The 24,322-nt window shown below is 38.2% G+C and overlaps 1 protein-coding gene across 4 annotated transcripts in view; it reads right to left on the reverse strand.

Moving 5' to 3' along the window:
• Positions 1-24,322, reverse strand: part of ZFPM2 (zinc finger protein, FOG family member 2) — a 455,190-nt gene that overhangs the window by 79,749 nt on the left and 351,119 nt on the right. The gene's annotated exons all lie outside the window — the stretch shown is intronic.

The following is a 24,322-nucleotide window of genomic DNA, read 5'->3' on the forward strand; positions in this document are numbered from 1 at the left end:
AAGGAATTGTGGATCTGAAGCCTAAATAACTTCAGCTATCCACATGTAAGTGAACAGCAACAATCATTTTTTTTCAGTTTTATTTTGCTCTCTCAGTGTTCATATCTACAAAAGCCTCTAACCAGTAGTCAAGATAAGTGTTGAACTGAGAAGTATTGATCCAGTAATAGCAGTTCAAGCTTTGACTGTGAGTCCTTAACCCTCCAGACATAATGTCATAGCCTCTTATCCTTGCCTCTTAACATTACCTGCCTATCTCCTCAGAGCTGTCACCTATGGTAATACAGTTCCAAAAGCTTTCTAATCATTACTCATTCAGGCAGCATTTATTCTGTAGCCAGTAAAAAAAGTTTGTGTATCACTCTGAGTATGAAGAAGAACAAGGTGTTTTCTTTTGCAGTTCCCTTTGGGGCTTTAATACATGGTATGTGGTAGAGTTCAGCAACATAAAGAGAGTCTGAAACCTATTAAAATAATGTACAGAAGAGAACAGTAAGACAGTTAAGACATCATGAACACAGCAGCAATCCGCCCTGAACAATGTAAAGAGACTGCTGGGGTCAGGCAAGCCTTTATTCTCAGTAGCAATACATTGCAAGTACAAAGAGCATGCAGTAAACAGCTTTTGTGCATATAAAATCTATCGGAAGTGCAGAACAGGGAAACAAGAGGTGGCCAGTATCACAAAGCAAGGTATATCAATAGTACAATAAGAATCAGGACCTCTCTGCAGAAAAGAATTAAAAGCTCTACTGTGTGAGTATCTTTCTGGTAACAGAACTGAATAACATTAGAGTAGTGATAGGAATAGGTCCATGTCTGTTTCCAGTTTGTAGGTTGATTAAAAAATGGAACCAGTTTTCCCTTTATTTAATGGATAAAATATTTATTTGCTTGTATCCCAAAAAATGCTATCGTGGGAATCCAGTGCAGTGCAATGACTCCTCTAAACTACCAGTGTTCCTTTTAAAAATAATGCATATGTAAGAACTTGGCCAGCCAATCAAATCCAAAAACTAAGAATTTTATAGTTGATAGGAACTGTAACCTCCATTGTAAACCATCACAAACCTCTCCACCTTCTGCTCTAAGTGGAAGACACATTTTTTGACCTTGCTTTCTTTAACATAAATATACAGCAACACACACACATATGGATTATTTTAAAGATTCCAAAACAAAACACTCTATACACTTCTCCCACAGGGAGAGGAGGGGAAACCAAAGATGTGCAGACGTGAACCACATTGCTTAGTGCACTACTGAAAGGACCTCAGATTCTAAGGTGAGGAGTGCAGTATAAGAACCTAAAAGAATAGAAATTATTGGTTATTGTGATTTCAGATAAAGAACTTGTGTCACTAAAAATAATCTTATAGTATATAGGCACATTTCCTGTGACCTTTACCACATGTGCAAATATAATGTGTCTGCATGAGAATATTGTTCATAGGCATAAGAGAAAGAACAAGGTTCCATAGAATTAAACATTATGTTGCCACACAAATACTGTCTTAGTGGACTACCATATTGCCCTGTAATGACCTAACGATTTACAACAGATTAAATATGATAATAAATAAATAAATAAATAAATAAAGGAAAACAGAAATCCTTTCCATGAGTTTGCAGTCTAAAGGCATTAACAGTTATGGCTAACAATCAAAGCTTTTCCACTGGAAGGCTTTATGGAACAGGTTGGTCTGGACAACTGATTTGAAGAATCAGAGGGAGCAATTTAGGGAGATTGTTACAAGCATTAAGGATAGCATGGAAGACAGTAAAAGTGGAGAGTCAGAAAAATAGAAGTAGTAGTGAGGTAAAAAGCTTGGGTGGGTTGCAGGGAGCAAAAGGAGATGCAGGATGAGATGAAGAGAAGCAGTTTATACAGCATATGGAAAATGATGGAAAGTCATACTGAAGATTCACGACGGGGGATACATGCCTATAGTATTGGGGAAGATACTCAGCTTTGATAAAAGATTAGAAGGGAAAGAGAGCATAAAGCCAAAGAGAAAAAGGACAAGGTGGGAAATTAGTGCAGGGCACAGAAAAGTGCTTTGGCAGCAGAGATACAAAAGAATTTTGGCAAAGTGTTGGCGGAAGAAGCAGCATGATTTAGTTAGGATGCTGGCTCCCAGGAGGAGGAAGCGATCTAAGACACAGCCTGAGCACTGGGCAGGTGAAAAAGTGCCAGGCAGACCAATGAGGAATTGGGAAGTGCTGATCTAGAACTAAGAGAAGGAAAAAGGTGAACACTCACACTAGGACCTTTCTGATTATGCAAATAGTCTTCTGGCCCTTTAAGGAGGGAATAGAGTTGCCATTCCTTTCTGTCCAACAACATGATACTAACTTGCCTTTCGCCTTCTGTGTATTGACTCTGGTTTTTTGGTTACTTTCTGATGTTACCTTTAGAGACATGACACCCATCCAACTGATTGGTGACTGATGTTTGACAGGTCAACCAATTAGGTGTCAATCTAATGATCTAAAACAGCTAAAAATATAAAAACCATTGATCCACTGTGTTAGAACTCTTGCATGTGAGCTTAATAGAATTCAAAACAGGAGCAACCATTACATGGCTAATATACTGGCTATTTATATGGTTGGGAATTATTCAAAAAGTCTTTTTTTCATCAAAAAATGCTGATGTGCTGAAATTGAAACTTCACAAAATAAGGTGGGGTTTAACTAATTTCACAACTCAAAATAATGTCAAGAAAAAAAGTTCTGAAACTGCTGAAATTAAAAATTCTGGTTTTCTGGTCCAAAGTGACTTTTTATTTCAAAATGTAAAGTAATTAGAAAAAACATGGAAAAAAGAAAAAAAAGGTAAAAATCTAAATGAAAAATTTTCATTGACCCAAATAAAAAATAAACCAGTTTTTCAGTTCATGAATATCTCTGAGATTTCCATTTTTCATTCCTATTCAAGATGGGAAAAAGTTTTCAAAATCTCTAAAATATTCATGTAATCAGAAAATCATTTCCCACCCTAATGATCAATACAGTCACTTTTACATGTATATAAAAATGTAAAAGAGGCACAAACCAATGACTGTTTGAGGTTAGGAAGAAATTTCCCCTGTGAGCAGACTATTCCATCATTCTCCATGAAGGGGTTTCTTGCATGTTCCTCTGAAACATGTGTCCCTACTAGAGACAGACCACCGATCTGATCTGGTATGTCAATTCCTGTGACAAGAAGCCTCCGAGTTTGCAAAAGGTCTATTTATTTAGCCCAAAATTTCAAATTGGCTTTAAGTGAAGATGCTATATGAGAAAATAAATGGGCAAAAAAGAAGTATTTAGACAGATACACACACCCAAAATTCCTGCTCGAATTATTATGCTAATATCCATCCTACCAGCGGAGTATGACACTGATTTGATTTTGAACTTTTTGAATGAAGTTCGTTTTGACTTTATGGATAATATAGGATAATACGGACTTGACGGATAAAATCACTGTTGATGCTATTAGGATTGCTACAGTAAATAATAGTTTATTAGTATTATATTTGTTACCTGCTCTTATGGGCTCAAGAGGGTATATTTTGCCTTGGCTCATTTTTGCGGACTTTGGTGAGCTGTGATTTTTAAAATCAAAGTAAATACTCAGCTTGAGGTATTGCTCCTTCACTGTCTTTTGGAAGCACAAAGACAGCACCCAAAACAAACAGAACATTAAGTGACAAACAGAGATGAAAATTATGATTTATTTTAAATGTCCTCTCAGTGGATGCTTATAAACCAGTACAGTTATCACATTGGGAGTATTTAATGCCCTCTAAAATAGATACAATAAGTCTTATTCTCACTTATACTACGGCCCCTTAACACCGTTCTGACAGTGGAATAGGGTGTTCAAGTAAGAGAAAATAACAGCTCCTTTACACTTGCTAGAATGGTGAAAAGGGGCTTAGTGTAAATGAGAATAAGGCTCATATTGCACAACAACAATTCACAAAGCAAAACCTCAACTGGGTTTGACAAGGTCTGATTGCTGATTGGTTGAACACCCTGGAGTTAGTAGAGTAATAATGAATAAATCCTAACAACTGAACCTCAGCACCCCTAAAGAAATAGTCACCAAAATCATGATGTTTAACGAGGATTGTTTGGCTGTTTTTTAGCTGAGTACTATTTAGCTTCCTATGCCTGATTTTTTAAGCAGCTGCTTCTGCTGCTGGAGTTTGCTCAAGGCTCACTATCATTGCTTCATAAGTTTGTTTAAATGTTTTCTTTCATGTCTGTATTTTTGCTGGGGCTATCTTTTCAGAATGAATAGCCCTGCTGTTCCTGAAAGTGGGTACACAACAAGCAACATCACCAATGTTCAAGAACACAACCTGTTCACTCCCAATGTTTTCTTGAAATGGCAGCAGCAGCTTTTCCTGCCCTAGAATCATGAGACTCCAGGAGCAAGAAATATAAGAATGCCTTCTCCCACTGCTATGTGACTAAGTCTAACCATTTTACTGCAAGTCCTGTGATTTGTGGCATTTTTCTCAAAGCCCTCATTGTTGCAGAGAAGCTTGAAAACATGACTAGAGTGCATCCTAAAGTGGAAAAAAAAAAGAAAAAGAGAGAGAGAGAGGGCAAATATCCCACCCCCATTTATTATTTTAAAAATCTCATGTTTTTTAATACCATGATTTGGGTGAGCCTGATTTATAATTCTTGAACAATATTGCATTGTATTAGCTTTGATTCAGCCTGAGCTTTGATCTGGGCTTGAAAGGATGTTCTTAAATTCATCCAAACTGTTTTAGCCTACTCAGGTTTGCTAGCGACCCTTTGGGGAACCCCAGATCTGTCCTGAAGAAATATTACCTAGCTACAGTAGTACAATTAGTGTTAATCATGGACATTGTCAATTTCCTCCCTAAACCTGCTATTCAAAAATTCATAGGTTCTAACAGTGAAACTCAAAGATGACTTATTTTGACTGTGGGAAATATAATTTTGAATAAATGGTTAGTATTTTTCCAGTGGCTGTGTCCACTTTCTAGTTAGAGAAAGGGACTGGAGTTGTTCTGCAACTGGCACAGGACCTGATCCTAAATCACCTGGAGTGAATGGGAATCTTTCTATTAACTTTTATATGTTTTGGTCAGGCTCACAGGTGACAGAGCATAGAAGACAGCATTTCAACAGCAGCCATTTTTATTTCCTTTCCATTTGCTTCTCTTCATATCTGTTGACTTTGGAGGGCAGGAATACTGACTGTCATAACCATAACATTGCTAAATAAAATATTTTTATTAACAGTCTATTAACACTTTCAAGTTTATGAACTTAATGGTAAATTTTTTTTAAAATGTCATTGAAAGTAAGGTGCCCAGTTCCAGTAATATGTTTTTCAGTCAAATTAATTCCTTGGCTTGAAGAGAAACCCCCTCCCCCAAAACAGCTATCCCAGTCTCCCCCATATCTACGTCCTCAAAAAACACCCTATAAAGTTAAAATCAGAAAAACACCTTATAAAATTATAAACTGTTTGTACAGTTACAATTAATGTTCTTTGGTCATTTTGTCAGTTCTATAGTAAAACACATTTTAAGGAATTTGACTTAAAAAACTGCTCTGGACTGCAACTTTCTGTTTGGCAATATATGAATATATGTAATCTTTTCCAGCTGAATTGTAGTTCTATCTGCTATGTTCACTATGATGTGTTAACTTTTTTCCAAGAAGCATTTTTCTTGCAATTACATGTGCTAAAACCTGCACTTCCATTTGTGGGTTAATTAAATTTAAATCATATACATGTAATAAACAAAGATATCAAAAAGAAAAGGAGTACTTGTGGCACCTTAGAGACTAACAAATTTATTAGAGCATAAGCTTTCGTGAGCTACAGCTCACTTCATCGGATGCATTTGGTGGAAAAAACAGAGGAGAGACCTATATACACACACACAGAGAACATGAAACAATGGGTCTATCATACACACTGTAAGGAGAGTGATCACTTAAGATAAGCCATCACCAACAGCAGGGGGGGGAAGGAGGAAAACCTTTCATGGTGACAAGCAGGTAGGCTAATTCCAGCAGTTAACAAGAATATCAGAGGAACAGTGGGGGGTGGGGTGGGAGGGAGAAATACCATGGGGAAATAGTTTTACTTTGTGTAATGACTCATCCATTCCCAGTCTCTATTCAAGCCTAAGTTAATTGTATCCAGTTTGCAAATTAATTCCAATTCAGCAGTCTCTCGTTGGAGTCTGTTTTTGAAGCTTTTTTGTTGAAGTATAGCCACTCTTAGGTCTGTGATCGAGTGACCAGAGAGATTGAAGTGTTCTCCAACTGGTTTTTGAATGTTATAATTCTTGACGTCTGATTTGTGTCCATGGTGACAATGTATACCTTCAAATCAGCGGCACTGCGATGGGTACCCGCATGGCCCCACAGTATGCCAACATTTTTATGGCTGACTTAGAACAACGCTTCCTCAGCTCTCGTTCCCTAATGCCCCTACTCTACTTGCGCTACATTGATGACATCTTCATCATCTGGACCCATGGAAAAGAAGCTCTTGAGGAATTCCACCATGATTTCAACAATTTCCATCCCACCATCAACCTCAGCCTGGACCAGTCCACACAAGAGATCCACTTCCTGGACACTACGGTGCTAATAAGCGATGGTCACATAAACACCACCCTATATCGGAAACCTACTGACCGCTATTCCTACCTACATGCCTCTAGCTTTCATCCAGATCATACCACTCGATCCATTGTCTACAGCCAAGCGCTACGATATAACCGCATTTGCTCCAACCCCTCAGACAGAGACAAACACCTACAAGATCTCTATCATGCATTCCTACAACTACAGTACCCACCTGCTGAAGTGAAGAAACAGATTGACAGAGCCAGAAGAGTACCCAGAAGTCACCTACTACAGGACAGGCCCAACAAAGAAAACAACAGAACGCCACTAGCCATCACCTTCAGCCCCCAACTAAAACCCCTCCAACGCATCATCAAGGATCTACAACCTATCCTGAAGGACGAGCCATCGCTCTCTCAGATCTTGGGAGACAGACCAGTCCTTGCTTACAGACAGCCCCCCAATCTGAAGCAAATACTCACCAGCAACCACACACCACACAACAGAACCACTAACCCAGGAACCTATCCTTGCAACAAAGCCCGTTGCCAACTCTGTCCACATATCTATTCAGGGGATACCATCATAGGGCCTAATCACATCAGCCACACCATCAGAGGCTCGTTCACCTGTGCATCTACCAATGTGATATATGCCATCATGTGCCAGCAATGCCCCTCTGCCATGTACATTGGCCAAACTGGACAGTCTCTACGTAAAAGAATGAATGGACACAAATCAGACGTCAAGAATTATAACATTCAAAAACCAGTTGGAGAACACTTCAATCTCTCTGGTCACTCGATCACAGACCTAAGAGTGGCTATACTTCAACAAAAAAGCTTCAAAAACAGACTCCAACGAGAGACTGCTGAATTGGAATTAATTTGCAAACTGGATACAATTAATTTAGGCTTGAATAGAGACTGGGAATGGATGAGTCATTACACAAAGTAAAACTATTTCCCCATGGTATTTCTCCCTCCCACCCCACCCCCCACTGTTCCTCTGATATTCTTGTTAACTGCTGGAATTAGCCTACCTGCTTGTCACCATGAAAGGTTTTCCTCCTTCCCCCCCCTGCTGTTGGTGATGGCTTATCTTAAGTGATCACTCTCCTTACAGTGTGTATGATAGACCCATTGTTTCATGTTCTCTGTGTGTGTGTATATAGGTCTCTCCTCTGTTTTTTCCACCAAATGCATCCGATGAAGTGAGCTGTAGCTCACGAAAGCTTATGCTCTAATAAATTTGTTAGTCTCTAAGGTGCCACAAGTACTCCTTTTCTTTTTGCGAATACAGACTAACACGGCTGCTACTCTGAAACCTGTGATTATGCAAAGATATCAGAGAAATCAATATGCATTTACTTGACAGAGAATATACAAAGTAAACAGCAAACAGTTGTCTGCAGGACCCAACCAGATGACTAGATTAATCCTAATTAATTTTACCTCATTAATAATTGTGTATTGTGTCTATAATTAAGGGTCTTTTTGTTATAAGCTCTGTGATTGTCCAAATCTTGCAGTCATTATGTAGACAAAACTACTGAAGACTAAAGGAGTTTTCCTGAGTAACAACTGAAATCCTATTTCTGAAAGTTTCTGGGTACCTCCTGGGTACTTGATCAGGAGTTGAGAATATTCAGCACCCTTGCTGGATCGAGTCCTGAGTCAGGACAGCAGGATCTGGCCTTATGTTAATAAACAGGAAGTTATAGCACATATGCTCAGAAAACCTTAACTACAGCTTTTGTTATGTTAGCTTATAATAAAACGAGTTAGTTCAAATTAATTCAATTGGTTATCATTTCTTACACATTAAAATGCTAACCTTTCTATCTTCCTTTCTGTGTCTATACAACAGCACTCGTGTATTTGTTCTTGGCACTTCTTTACCCTTTTCAGGAGTCATACTCTTTCTTCTAAATGAGTATGCAATATGTTAACTATCAACTAAAAGAGTAATAGTTTTATTTAATTAGACGCCAATGGTATCCATCATCTGATGTAATGTAATGAAGTAAATCCTTATATGTGGCCTTATTATAATTCCTTCATTCACGTTACTTAGAAATAGGTCAGGGCCCCATTGTTCTAGGAGGTATACAAACATTTAGAACATCTCAGGGCATGCTGTAAAGGAAGCTAAGCAAATGAAAACTCAGAAATACCCACAGAAAGTCCCTGCACCAAAGAACTTAATGCTTCTCATCCTACAACTACAGCAGAAAATGGCTATGGAGAGTTAGAGGAGGACACTTAGGGTCAAGTTCCAGTTGTGGTGTTAACTTCCCCCTATTTTCTCTTTTGTATCTAGACCTGATCCAAGTCCCAGTGAAGTCAATGAAACTCTTTCCATTACTTCAATGAGAGAACCTTGGGCAAGAGACAACCCAATAAGGTTGCTTATGGTCTCTCAGCACAGAGAGGCTAGTAAACATTGTATAAGATATAACTGTCCCTTTAAGAGTTGTTAATGTCACACTTATTCCTGGATAAATCCTATCTTTATATACTATACAACCTAATATCCCTCTTGGAGAGGGTAACAAGCCTTGTGGACAGGCGGGAAGCAGTGGATGAGATATATCTTGACTATAGTAAGGCTTTTGATACTGTCCCATGACCTACTCATAGAGAAATATAGTCTAGATGAACCTACTATTAGGTTGGTGCACAACTGGTTGGAAAACTTTACTCAGAGAGTAGTTATTAACAGTTCACAATCAAGCTGGAAGGGCATGCTGAGTAGGGTACTGCAGGGATCTGTCCTCGGACCATTTCTGTTCAGTATCTCCATAAATTATTTGGATAATGGCATAGAGTACACATATGAAGGTATTGTGGACAATACCAAGCTGGAAGGGGTTGCAAGAACTGTGGAGGACAGGATTAGAATTAAAAATTATCCTAACAAACTGAAGAAATGGTCTGAAATAAACAGGATGAAATTCAATACAGACAAATGCAAAGTACTACACTTAGGAAGGAATAATCAGTTGCACAAATTCAAAATGGGAAATGATTGCCTAGGAAGGAATACTGCAGAAAAGGATTTAGAGATTATAGTGGATCACAAGCTAAAGACGAGTTAACAATGTAACACTGTTGCAAAAAATGGATAATTCTGGGATGTATTAATAGGAGTGTTGTAAGCAAGACATAAGAAGTAATCCTTCCACTCTACTCAGTATTCGTAAGTCCTTAATAGGAGTATATTCTTCAGTTCAGGAACCACACTCTGGAAAAGATGTGGACAAATTGGAGAAAGACCAGAGGAGAGCAACAATAATGATTAAAGGTCTAGAAAACATCATGTATGATGAAACATTGAAAAAATGTGGTTTCTTTAGTCTGGAGAAGAGAAGACCGAGGAGGGATATGATAACAGTCTTTCAAATATGTAAAAGGTTGTTATAAAGAAGAGCATGATAAATTATTCTCCTTAGCCATTGAGGTCAGGAGAAGAAGTAACGGGCTTAAGTTGCCTCAAGGGAGATTTAGGGTAGACATTAGGAAAAACTTCCTAACTGTAAGGGTAGTTAAACATTGATTACCGAGGGAGACTATGGAATCTCCATCATTGAAGCTTTTTAAGAACATGTTAAAAGCACCTGTCAGGGATGGTAGATCAGTGGTGCTCAACCCACGGCCCACGGGCTGCTTTCGGCCCAAATCCGCACAGAGCTGAGGCCCATATGACAAACTCAGGGCCATATAGGTAGCATATATACTGTGTGGATGTGGCTCACATAACACAGAGAGCTGCATATGTGGCCCACAATAGTAAATAAGTTGAGAACCACTAGTCTTGATAATACTTACTCCTGCCTCAGGGCTGAGAACTTGTCTAGATGACTTACAGAGGTCCCTTCCAGTCCTACATTTCTATTATTCTATGATTTCATACTCTCCTGTAAACACACTAGGACTGCCTTTCAGAGGCACTGTAGTATTTCATGAAGTTGAACTGCAGGCCACTTCCCATGATGTGAAAGAAAATCTTATTAAAGTGTTACAGATGTTCTTCACATGATTTAATAAATACAAAAGTATCATCTAAGTAAATTAGGCAAATCTGTCATTGGAATCCTCAGACCCTCCCATCATTAAAACAAGACCATCAGCTGACTTCTTTTACTTCTGAAAAGTGGAACTTGATCAGCTCAAGCAACACAACCATCTTCAATAATTATTTTGCCTCAAGAAATTAAGAACCTACCTCTTAAACCCTAGGTAAATGCCAGTAGTTGTCCACTAGTCATCATGAAATTTAATTAATTCTGCTTCCCTACAGGCATCCTACATTCACAGCAGTAAAACTGTAGTAATTAATATCAGTCTAAAACTAAGAGTGTACTTAATCTAGAGAACCTGGAGTTCATGTATTTTTCTCGTGTGTTTTTAAATGCCATCCGGTTAATACACAGAGACTGGGGATTTTCTTTATAGAGTTTAAAGGACCTGATTCTTCACTCCAGCATTTGACTTTTATCCCAGTGTAACACCAGTGATTTCAGTGGATATATATGTGGAGCAAAATGGAAAGTAAGACATTTCATCACTCCAAATGGATGTTAGCTAGAATAGAATATCTATGGAATGAGTCACAACAAAAGTTAAGCAGGAAGTAATCTAATTTCAATGTATTTCTTAAGAGGTCAAAATATACATGCTGTCTATCATTGATTCAAAGGTTAGGGCACCAGCCAGGGGTTAGGGAGAGCTGGATTCCAATCTCTTCTCTGCCACTGGACAAGTGCATTTTCAATGGGTAACATTTTTGGAAGTGGTCACTAGTGTGGCATACATTAGTTATTGAGTGCCCAACTGGAGACTTAAGTCTGAACCCAGTACCTCCTGAGTCTCAGAGGCACCTCCTGAGTCTTAACCACAAGACCAACTTTCCACTAATCTTGGTGAAGGGGCAGCAGAAAGCCTATAAGCCATTTAAATCCTAAATAGGCATGAATGGGACTTAAGTGCTGAACAGAACCTTATGTCAGCCCCTTTGCATAAGGGAGACTTTCAGTCAATGTGCAGATTTCATAGAGGCACCAAACGTGGTACTTACAAGAAACATACCAGTGCCTCCTAGAAGTGTACAAGAAGGGTTGATTTGTTGAAATTTCTCTTTCCCTGTGAAAATATAATAATCCAGAAAATACAAAAAGCTCTCTTCATATAATGTTAAGGTTTTATGGTAAAAATTCTACTAAATCAGGAAACATAAAAGATAAGGGATGAAATACTGGCCTCACTGAAATCAATGGGAGTTTTGCCATTCAGTTTGGATTTCAATCCCAGGTTCCCACACTACAAGTGTGTAATGTTTTCTTTTACTGTTTTCATTGCTGAATGTATGATTTGCTGCATTGCATTAGGACATATTATCCCTCACATGGGTCAGGTATTACTGAGTTTGCATTTGCTTAGCTTCTTTTACAGCATATCCTGAGATTGGGGCAGGGAAAACAATCCAGGGAAGTTGCAAGGGGATACTGATATTTGCCTGGAACTCCCAGGATGCATGGAATCTCCATACCACTGCTGGTTCTGGTTTGACAATTTTAACCCTTTGTCCTGTTTGCAAATTATTTATACAGGTCATAGCACTGGCAAAATTATTCATTGTTCAGAATGATTTGTGATTCTCTTCAGCAACTAATTCTTGGTCTGCAGCATCTCTGAAAATCCAGCCTTAGGTAGCTCAGAATGCTGAGGTTCAGTGAATTTACCACAAAATACTTTTGAAAATGTTGTCCAGATCCAGTAGATTGCTTGCCCATCTCACGGGTACAAAAAACCAATGTCAAAAGCACTATTAAAATTCAGGAGTTCCTGGATCCCAGCTCTCTGATCTAACCATTAGACCATGATGTTCAATGTCACAATCATTTAAAAAAATTAATTCAAAGCAGTAGATGTGATTCACTCAAAAACAGTATTTCAAATCCAAGAGAATTTATCCATCCTAAAAATAAGACACTTCCTATCACTGCATCTGCAATGTAGTTACCTTACAGGATGGATTTAGTCAAGATACAATAGTGTTTTGATCACCAATTTTGTTAGACTTCACTTATGAAGGGTCAGACTATAGCTAGCCCTTTCACAGGTGCACAAGGGCTCAGAAAATGAAAAAACCACACACCTCCTTTGTGCCCTCAGTGGCCGATTATAGTTGAAGTTCTTGCATTGTCCTTCTGCCTGTGGAAGTTGAGGGGATGGTATGCCCTCTATTGTTTAATGTATCTCCCAAAAACGAGGTGGAAAGAACACAGGGGTATGGCTTGCTGAGGACAAGCTGCACCCTCTTGAAGAGTACCATAGCGGCTATGCAATCTGGGAGCCCCCAGAACTGCCACTGGGCAGTACCTACCACTCCAATACAGGGCTTGCACTTAATGCCACAGTGTATCCCAAAACCAAGAGGTTTTAATAATGTGACATTGTGGTAACGAGCTGTTAGTCATAAAACAATGACCAAAAGTGAGATCAACTAAATTCTAAACAATTCATAGCACAAGTATAGAACCAGAAATCTGCAGTCTGCAGTCTTTAGCAGTATGTTTTCCTTTTATGTTCAAAGGAAAATACAACTGGCTCATGGGAAAATGTTTCATTTTTCTTAAACTACAGTAGCTTATTGTTGACATAAAGTACCCTGGTAGTAATAACTTTTAATGTGTCATCACTAAGACTATAGCTCCCAGAAATATAAGATGCTAGTATATATTTTGTACAAATAAATTATGCATATTTTTGTGTACTTTACTGCAATTTTCGCTGCAAGGAATTATCTTCTTGTTTCATAAAGGACACACACGTTGAGGGTAGTCTCCTGGGCCACCCAGAACTATGTGGTGAACACAAGACCAGAAACACAGGAATACTGCCTGTTCACACAAGTTGTCATGCAAGGAACACTGATGGCAATCAGGGCCACCACTTGCAACTGTGACCCCTCACCTTTCTGGATTGCAAAAGGGAGTGGATAATACATAGGACCTTTACTAGAAACCTAAATCCTGTATCAATTCAACCAGTTCTAAAGAAAACCACGCAGTGCCAGTGGCCTTCACACAGTACCACTTAGTTTCTTTTTTATAAACAAGCTAATAACAGGTGCCTAGTGAGATTTACAAAACTGCCTAAGCAGGTTGAAGTCAATGGAAATAAGGTGCATAACCTGCTTATGTGGTTTTGTTAATCCCACTATTTGCCTTTCTGCATCTGTAGGCACCTAAATACCTGTGTTGATATGCCCCTTACGAGCCTAAGTCCCACTGAAAGGCATCGTCTTGAAAACGGGGCTTAGGTGCTTTTTGAAAATTTTACCTAGTCTTTAATTAAATAGCCACAGACTGTTATTTCCACAAGACCCCTGCTTCTTTCAGTGTGTAGGCTGCAGTGTGACATGAATGAAATATATATATAGTGAAGGAAACACGTGACCTGAAGCTCAGGACCTCATTTTGAGCCAAATTCCATTTGGAAATAACACAGTATAAATCTTGAGTAAATCCACTGAGGTCAATGGACTCACTCCAGAATTACACTGGATTTGGGCCTTCAGTGCTCAGGATGGATGGTGTGAACTGAATGAAGCAGGGGTCTGCTAGGGTTGCCAATCCTCCAGGATTGGCCTGCAGTCTCCAGGAATTAAAGATTAATCTTTAATTAAAGATTATGTCATGTGATGAAATCTCCAGGAACATGTCCAACCAAAATTGGCAACCCTAGGGTCTGCGGGAACCCTGCCTCATTCGGCAAGCTCTTTTAAGTTGTGCATTGAACAAAGCATCATTCCACATGTGCTTTGTGTGCAAGCTGATGTTCTGGTGGCGTCAAGCCAGTTCCAGATTACTGAATTTATTTTTAAAATGCTAGGAAATGCCATAAAAATATGCATTAAGAGAACACACAACTTAACTCTGTCAGCTTGTGCATATGCATAATGATAATATCTTTAATTACATGTATACATACTATTTCTCAAATAATACAATATCATACCATTTTTTTCTATGCTCCTGTAAGGTACATTTTGTAAGGTGCTCTTTGAATGAGACACTGGGTTCCACAGGAGCCGTTCCCACATTCATTGCAAATATTTTATAGTGTGCACAGAGACCCTGGTCTTGTATGGTACTGAGCACCCTCAACTTATATTGATTTTTTTTTTCAGTGGGAGCTGAGAATGTTCAGTAGTTTGCCGAATCTACTAAATCTGCTAAATCATTATAATGAACTCTGGCTTATGCTGAATAATACAGACTGCTAGAAGATGGTACACATGTCTTTCTAAGGCTGTAGAAGAAATGACATGATATTATAATTCATTATTTGAGAAACTGAATGTTAACATGTAATCGAAGCATGTATCATAACACTTGCACACAATGACACAAAGTTACAATTGCACATGCAGCTGTGGCTTTTGACTACTGGATTTTGCTCAGCTGAGCAATATTAATGTTTTCTTAACATAGTTTTTAATGGAAACATTATAATGAAGGTCTGAAAATTGTCACGGTCTTTGAAGCCAAGGGGATCAGCTTCAAATTTCCAAAGTTAAATCAAACGGATGTCTGCAGACTAAAAAAGCACTAGTGATCTCACCATTTGTCTAATACATATCACTCACAATGTCACCTGAAACAATCAAGCTCTGTTGTTCTTCCATATGGTCTTTGAACCAGGCTTGTAAACATTTATTTGTGGATAGTAAAATCATAGCAAGTGTGTGCTACAATAGGCCTTCAATACCTGATTAATTCTAGAAATTACCAAAATAAATACAGGCTAAGTCTTTGCTCATTGAATAAGGATAAAATAACTTCAAAATCCACTGCCACTGGTTGCCATGCAACCTGCTATAGTATTACGGAATAAATAAGCTGTGCTTGAATTTTCAGTGCCCTCTCGCTCAGCCTTCTTGATGTTGTGATACTCTAATGCTTCTCAGCTAACTTCCATTAAGTAGTTTTTTGTGGGGTAGTATTCCAAGGTTAAAATGATTAAATAACTTTTATGGTTGATCAAATATAAGCCCTTATTATACACAGTAGGCAAAACCATACATTTTAATTACTTTGTTATCAAAGATCTAGGTATTTACATTTCATTTTTAGTTATAATTCTGAATTTAGTTTGACCTTCACAAAAAACAGAAAACCTAAAATTCTTTCTGTCTTAAATAATTTTTTCCATAAACAAAAAAGATATTAGCACATGGTATTGGTGGAAACACTGTAGCAAGATTTTCACCTACAGTATGGTTTATTAGAAGTATTTTTTATGCATATGTTGTTTTCTTGAAGCAAGTTTTTTTTAATTGTTCAGTTTAATTTTTAATTTGTATCATTATTTAGGAGTCGATATTATATTTCCAAATTTGCAACCATGCCCAGAGTAATGTAGACTGATCAATATTTGATCATATTTACACTGCATTAACTCAAAGTTCATTGTTAGTGGTGTCACTACCATCATTTACTTTTGAGAACTATGTTACAAAAAGGAGGGAAAAAACAACCACACTTTGTAAACTGGAATAAAATATTTGAAAGCTCTTTATCAAACTTTGCCTTTCATTAGTAATAAATATATTTTTGTATGATTAATATATGCTGACATTTTATAGGGACAGCAAATTTAAAGATTCATGCTGTAACTTAAAGTTTGTATTGTTCAATTGTGCTTTCTTAAGCCAGAATGCACAGAGACAAAATCTACTTAATAAGATCTTGTCTTATACATCCATTTATTATAAAAAATGTAATACAATTTAAAATCTATCCATTAACCTCTAGCACTTGTGTAAAAACAGATTTATTAGAATAGGATAGAAATACCATTTTGTTAATTTACACTATAAATATTTCAAAATAAAAATACTACCTTACATTTATTAAGAGGAGAGAAAATGACAAATTTACTCTCACACTATTTATAAGAAAAGATGTTCAGTTGACAGCAACTTATAGGAAGACAAAATTTTCGAATTAGATCCACATAGATTTAGTGTTGTTTGTGTTTGAAACTAGTGATAGGAAGCTGCAGAGATTTTTTTAAGGAAATTAAAGAACAAATTAAAATAAGCTAGATATTTTAACTCTCAGTTAATATCTAACTATTTTGTTTTTTCACAGCTTTTCAGCTTTTTTCCAGGGTACACTGGTATTCTTAAAATATATACCTATATATAAGCTATAAAAATATAATGGTTTACTTTTAATGTAGTAGTTTGTCACCAACAAAAAATATTCCAGATAGAAAGCATGAAATTAACAACACGCAGTAGATTCAAATAACCTTGCAGCCGAAGCTTTGTAACCTAATTCCAGTAATGGCTCAAAGATACATGGCATAATAACATTTGCTCTTTTTCAGATTGTAATGATGTTCACATGCAAATGCAGAGTCAGGCTCATCTTTATAAAGTGAGTGCTTAACAAATCCCTTTTCAGGTTTGCATTTTTTTTTTCCTGCATGATGCGGCCCTCTTAGGCTTCTGTATTTATAGTTCTGTCACCCCAAAGCAACTTCTAAAATCAGCACTGCACACAATTTTTTAAAAAATATTTCATTTAAAGAATAAATCTTAAATCATGAATGCACCTTCTTATTTTAATTAGAGAGAGGAAGGAGCTAATCTATTTTGAAAGAAAATCTCTAATAACTTGTTATTTAGGGGGTAACAAGAATAGAGAGAATGTAAGTGACACATTGTCTTGTGTTTCAGAGACAGATGAGGGCACTATCCAGTATGCTTAACATCATGCATAACACACAAAACAGAGGATAATCAGCATTCACTTCACTGAAAAAAGCAGTAGAATATGTACTTCCAATGGAACAGAACATGATTTTAGCCATTAATAATTAGCAATGCTAAAAATGCAAAAAGAAAATGCAAAGACTCCATCGTTACTGTCAGGTGATTAGATAATTCCATCAAGTGTGGAGACCAGTACCTGAAATCATTTTGTAAATGGAGTGTATCAGTTTTTAAAAAGGTCTTTGAGTTTCTTAACATGTACACTTTAGACTTGCTGGTGAAATTACATTATATAAAGGAAAAAGCAGTATTATACTGGAAAGGATAAAAGCAGAAAAGAACTTAAAGAAAAGTTTAAAGGATCTGACATCAAAACTTTAAAAAGGCCTTTCTCCAATGGTAGCTAAATTATTGTACTTCTTGATACTGTTTGCTCCTTATAGCAATTGAAAGCATATGTAATTTAACAGCAGGCCTCAATCCTTTAATAAGCTGACTTTAAAATACCTAACATGGATTACCTATCTGTAAATCTGCTTCCCATGCAGAATGTGACAGCATTATGGAAATTGTGAGTTCAGTAAAGATGGCATGTACCAAAGAGAACCACATCTGCACACTGTAAGATTATACCAAACATTGGAAGTAATCTTTAGTCATTTATAATACTGCAGAATGCATAATTAAGATTAAGGGCTCGAGTCTACTCTTACTTATGTCCTACGTATCTCTCCCTTTTTTGTGTGTATGTGTGCGTAAATTAAACGAAAAAGTAGCACTGCAGAGCTTTCTTGTTCCAATTTTTCAAAGTTGGTATTCACTTTCCTACAATTTGGTACACATCTGAGGAAGTCTGGCAAAAGAAGAAGCTCACGAAAGCTTATGCTCTAATAAATTTGTTAGTCTCTAAGGTGCCACAAGTACTCCTTTTCTTTTTGCGAATACAGACTAACACGGCTGCTACTCTGAAACCTGTGATAATGTATGGAACAGAAGCCATATTAAAAACACTGTATTTACCAAAAGGATAAAGTTGCACATATTTTCTTATTGGGGAAAAAAAGTTTTGCCTCACACAGGCACATAGTTGAAAGAGGTTCTATACTCCACTCCACATTGAAGCATGGAAAGCAGCCCAGAAGGAAAAAAAAGGAGCACAAAGGCCCTGAAAACAGTCAGGGAAGCCTGTAAAAGCCACTCCCTGCTAACACCAAGTGAATGTGGTTTGCAGGTTTTGGCAGAGATAGGGTAAGAGTCCAGTTACTCTACATAACTAGTGCTCTCCTCATGCACTGTCAGATTTCCAAAGGGGTAGCTAATGCTGCTCAAACTAACATTTACTCTCCTCTGTGATGTCTAGTAGTGGGAACCAATAACAGCACAGCTACTGTAAAATCTGTGCTTCCATGAGGTGAGAGAGGCTAGAGAGCAGTGTGGAATGGCAAGCTTTCCTAACAGATCCTCAGGTAGCACATGCCAAGGAGACTAAAGCCTCACCCCTTTTCACAAGGGCTGTAAATCCCTTCCCGATAAGAGGACCATATGGTGGAAACGCCACAAAGTGAAAGTAGTATTTCCTGAATCTTCTTCCGCTCCCCCTCCTCTCCCCCGGCCCCATGCATAGGGTTATGATTTTCCCCTAAATAACTGAAGTAGTAAGAAATGATTTAATTAAATGAATGGCATCATAACACAATTCATGTTCCCTCTTTGGCTTTAACTACTCTGACAAGTCATGAAAGCCAAACAAAGGCTTTTTTGGAATAATTTTTACTAATGACTAAGATTCACACACATGGTTAATGTCTGCTACTTTGGAAACAGTGGCATTTCTAGGACTTGGCATTTGAAATGGCAGATGGAGTGGGAAAGAATTTACCTCTGGGGTTGGGACACTGCATCAATATCTCTCCTGCCAACTGCAAAACACTTTTTTTTCTTTAAAGTTTAAAGCTATAAAGATGCTTCAATTTCAAGCATTTTAGAACTGAGTTTTATCATCCTTTTTTTTTATTCCAAGAATTACTTCTGTATATAAATGTTGGTCTTACTAATAGCAAAACAGACTGCAAATACATGCAGCACATTCAGGCCTGGGAGAGCCTCCACTAGTAAGTGATTTCTCAGCTGTGTGGCAGCTTTCTCCCAGCAGGAGGACAATTTTCTCCTCCTCCATGAGATTCCAGTGAACACACACCTCTTTTTAGAAGCAGAGTTAGCTAATATAATATAACACATCTTGAGGCAAAATAATGCATAGAGTTAACAACATTCCCAATATTGTTAAAAGCATACATTTGACACTTTTCATAACTATTCACACCCAGGCTAATTTCAAGAATGTGATACCATTAATAAATGTAAAGTCCTCTAGTTAGACATATTTTTTTAAATAAAGAAGGTGAGATGGTGACTACTACACAGCATAAAGTGAAAATACATTACAATGCAGACAGGCATAGCTAGATTGACAGCTGGATAAGATATCTCAGGCAGAGACTTTACAATTCTATACAAACACTCATCTACCTAAGCAAAATACTTCCCATTCTTATACATGTCATAGATTACTTCCTCACCACCTAAGCAGCGTTCAGAATTCATCAAAATTCAGAAGTCCTCTTTATGCATTAGGCTCTAGCATAGTCTCAAAAGAAAACTCTAGGAAGCAACCCTGCACTGGGGGGGAGAGACAGATTAAATGCTCTAATATGTCTCTAACTTCCAGGATTCTATGATTTATTTTGTCAGATATCCTCTCATGTACTCTTAGAATGGTGGGGAGCCTTTTTGCATTACAGAGCTTAGCAGTACTACAGGTTCAAAGTGTAACTTGTCTGGTTCAATTTAGGGGTGTTATTACCACAGGACGCAGATGATGACTGATAATGACTAGTATTATAGGCATCTGTAAGGCACCAATCATTGCAGTATCTGACTACACTTTAGATTAAAAGGAGAAATATTTCCCAAGCATAGACAGCAGGTGTCCAATAATCTCTGCAGAATCTTAGCTTTAAAAAACCAAGACAAGGAAAGTTTTGCCAGTCATGGCAAAAACCTCCATAAAGGTGCACCTTACAGTGCTTTTGATTGTGAGCAGGCTCAGACTCAGATCACTGAAAGATTTAACAGTCTTAACAAAGAGGTCTAATCACTCTTCGTTGCCTTGAAGAGATCATTGCCAGCTCGACTATTGGCTTTTTCTATTGTTTCTTGAAATCTTACTGGTTGACAGCCAAAGAAATGAAAATTGTTAGATGCAGCTGGGGTTGGCCTGCCATCCCTGGTCAATGATCTTTCCCAGAAAAATAAGGTTACAGGACAGGCAATAGTTAGTAAGGACATTATTTTCAAGTGATGGCTTTTTTACCAAGGTTTAGGCAACTGATAGTTTGATAGTTTCTGGCAGTTTGCCGTCCCACAGAAAGACATTAATAATCTTCACCACTAATAATGGCTCCAGCCATCCACAAATGGCTTTCACTAATGACAAGAGGCAAAGATCCATTTAACAGCTGGTTGTAGTGAATCTTTCCCAGTGCTCCAAGAACAGGAGTGCCAACCCCAGCCCACAACCAAGAGTTTAATATACTTATTAGATCCCCATGATAGATTCAGGGTCTGCAGAATTCAAAGTTTCTAGTGCTTATGGTTGTGAAGATAGCCTTCGCTGGGAGTAACGTGCTCAATAGATAGTCAGCATGTCTCAGGATTTGATCGCATGGGATGTAAACTTTAGCTTGCTCCATAAGGAGTGGTGTGGGTGTTTGTAATTGTATCAGAGGACTCACCAATGAGACATTCCAGTAACAGAAGAGTAGGTTCAGTTGCACAAAGAATTGGAGAAGAAGGCAAAGAAACAACAGTTGAAATGGAACCCTTAACAGCACAGACAAAGCAAGGCTGGTTACAGACATCTCCTCTAGTTCATTATTTAAAACATAAAACAAGAAATGTATATCAAAGAGAAAAAAAGAAATACTTAAGCAAAAAAGTGGCAAACAAATCAAAATGAGTTAAGAGAGCCCCTTTGCTGTGGAGAATTCCAGACTTTATTTTCTCATTATCTTTATAAAAGGGCCTGGGATGGAGCAGTTTGACTGAAGCAATGATGGGATGGGCATTATGGAATAGAGGAGCATGACTTTATAACTCATGCTACTCCCAAATCATTTAGACCTGGCTGAGCACTACAGAGTTTCCAACATGCTGGTGAATAACCTCCACCAGTGGACATATCACTTGACCTGTATATACAAGGTTGTTGTGTGAATGGTCAAAGCCATTATTCATGTGGCTTTGCTGTTCCTGAATTGACTTAATCATTCACCCAGAAATGACTTACATCTCAAAAATTATAGGGTTCACTTTTGCCATCCACTCTCTGTTACACTAGATCTAATAGTTATGTAAGACTCACACACTGAAAGTAATGCAGATGGTCAAAAGAACCATCCTAGACTTCTAGAATGCTTCTTTTGATACTGAATAGGAGACAATGGAGCGGATGGATGAGGCACAAAGTTTTATCATTTCAAAGTCTGTCCTTTCATTACACAAGACACTTTTGTACCATTTCTTGCCCTCCTGATGAATACTCTTCAAATTCATCATGAAAAGAATACCTGTTTCTTGTCCATACTCCACTAGTTTTCTCCTGTAGAAAGGCTAATAGGGACACTAAATGAGATTGGATGGTCTGTTTCAAACTAAGACAGCAAGTAAAGACTAGAAAGAGAGATGAGTATCATGAACCAATGGTTGATGGGGATAAACCTGCTGCTGCAAAGTAGATGTTACCTGCTGGCTATCTGTTGATTCATGTTACCTGAATCTTATGACTACTTAACAGCATTATGTTTGAGTGCATAACGGCTTACTCTGTTTCCTGTTAGGTCTTACTTACTAACAGGAAGTCAGTGGGGATAGTATGGGCCACACTTTTAAATGCATCCGATGAAGTGAGCTGTAACTCACGAAAGCTTATGCTCTAATAAATTTGTTAGTCTCTAAGGTGCCACAAGTACTCCTTTTCTTTTTGCGAATACAGACTAACACAGCTGCTACTCTGAAACTTTTAAAGCTGCAACCTATAATTTGTTAATGAACTCAGAGTCAACTACAAGCACAATATTAGATAATAAATGGTTAGATTATGAAGCCAGAAGGGATCATTGTAATAATCAACTTCCTTCTTGAATTGTGGATTCCAGAACTGGACACAGTATTCTAGCTGCGGTCACACCCGCCAAATACAGAGGTACAATAACCACTCTACTCCTACTTAATAGTCCCTGGTTTATATCTCCAAAAACTGCATTAGCCCTATTGGCTACAGCCTTGTATTGGGAGCTCACTGGGAGCTGATTATCCACCAGGATCTCTGAGTCCTTTACAGAGTAATTTTTCCCCAGGATAGAGTCCTTATCCTGTAAGTATGGCCTACATTCTTTATTCCTGGATGTATGACTTTACATTTATCTGTATTCAATGCCATATTAAAATGCATATTGTTTGCTTATGCCAACTTATCAAGTGATCCAAATTGTTCTGTATCGGTGACCTATACTCTTCATTATTTACCATCTCCCAATCTTTGTATCATCTGGAAACTTTATCAGTGCTGATTTTATGTTTTCTTTCAGGTTATTGATAAAAATGGTTAAATAGTGTAGGGCCAAGAACCAATCCCTGCAGGACCTCCTAGAAACACACCTGCTTGATGATAATTCCCCATTTAGAATTTTGTGCATTTTGAGACCTGTCAACTAACCAGTTTTTAGTCCATATAACATGTGCCATGGTTATTTTATATTATGCTAATGTCTTAAACAAAATATCATGTGATACTAAGTTAAATGCCTTACAGAGGTCTCAGTATGTTACATCAGCATTACTACCTTTATCAACCAAATTTGGAATCTCATACCCCCCCCCGCAAAGAAACAACAACAATAAACAATTACGTTAATTTGACAAGACCTATTTTCCACAAAGTTGTCTGTCAGTAATTATATTTCCCTCCTTTAATTCTTTATTAACCTGTCCCATGTCAGTTGTTCCATTATTTTTCTCTGAATCAATATCAGGCTGACAGGTCTATAATTAGCTGAGTTGTCCCATTTACTACTTTTAAATACGGGCACAGCATTAGATTTCTTCCACTCCTTTTGAACTTTTCCTCCTTTCCCAGACTTACTGAAAAACAGGGATCTCAAACTCGAATCACCAGAAGGGGCACATGAGGACTAATACATTGGCCCAAGGGCTGCATCACTGACACCCTTGCCCTCACTTCCATGAGGTCCCCCCCGCCCCGTCTCTTCTCACCCCCATTCCAACCCTTTCCCCAAAGTCCCCACCCCATCTCCGCCCCCTCCCTGCCCCTATTCCAACCCCTTCCCCAAATCCCTGCCCCTGCCCCGCCTCTTCTGCGCCTCCTCCCCTGAGCATGCGGCTCCTCCCCCATCCCTGCTGGAAAGCGCTAAGCACCGCCAAACAGGTGTTTGGCAGTTGTAAGTGCCTGGAGGAAGGCAGAGGAGCAGGGATGTGACGTGCTGGGGGGAGTGGGAGTGAGGAGGGGCAGGGGAGTTTGGTGGCCCACTGGAAATAACTCCGGAGGGGAATGGGGAGGGGCGGGGGGAGCTTGGTGGTTTTGAGACCCCTGCGGAAAAGCAACATTAACAGTCCAAGGAGATCCTTGGCAACCTCTTTTAAAACTCCTGGATGCAAGTTATCTGGTCCTGCTGATCTAAAAATGTCTCGCTTTAGTAGCTGCTCTTTAACATCCGCCTTAGTTACTGATGGAATGAGATGTATTTCATCATCATATGATATGACTACATCATCTGCCTTTTTTCCAGATAGAGAACAGAAATTGAACGCTTTTGCCTTTTCTGGA

This window comes from Dermochelys coriacea, chromosome 2 (assembly GCF_009764565.3).
Source record: "Dermochelys coriacea isolate rDerCor1 chromosome 2, rDerCor1.pri.v4, whole genome shotgun sequence".
NCBI lineage: Eukaryota > Metazoa > Chordata > Testudines > Dermochelyidae > Dermochelys > Dermochelys coriacea.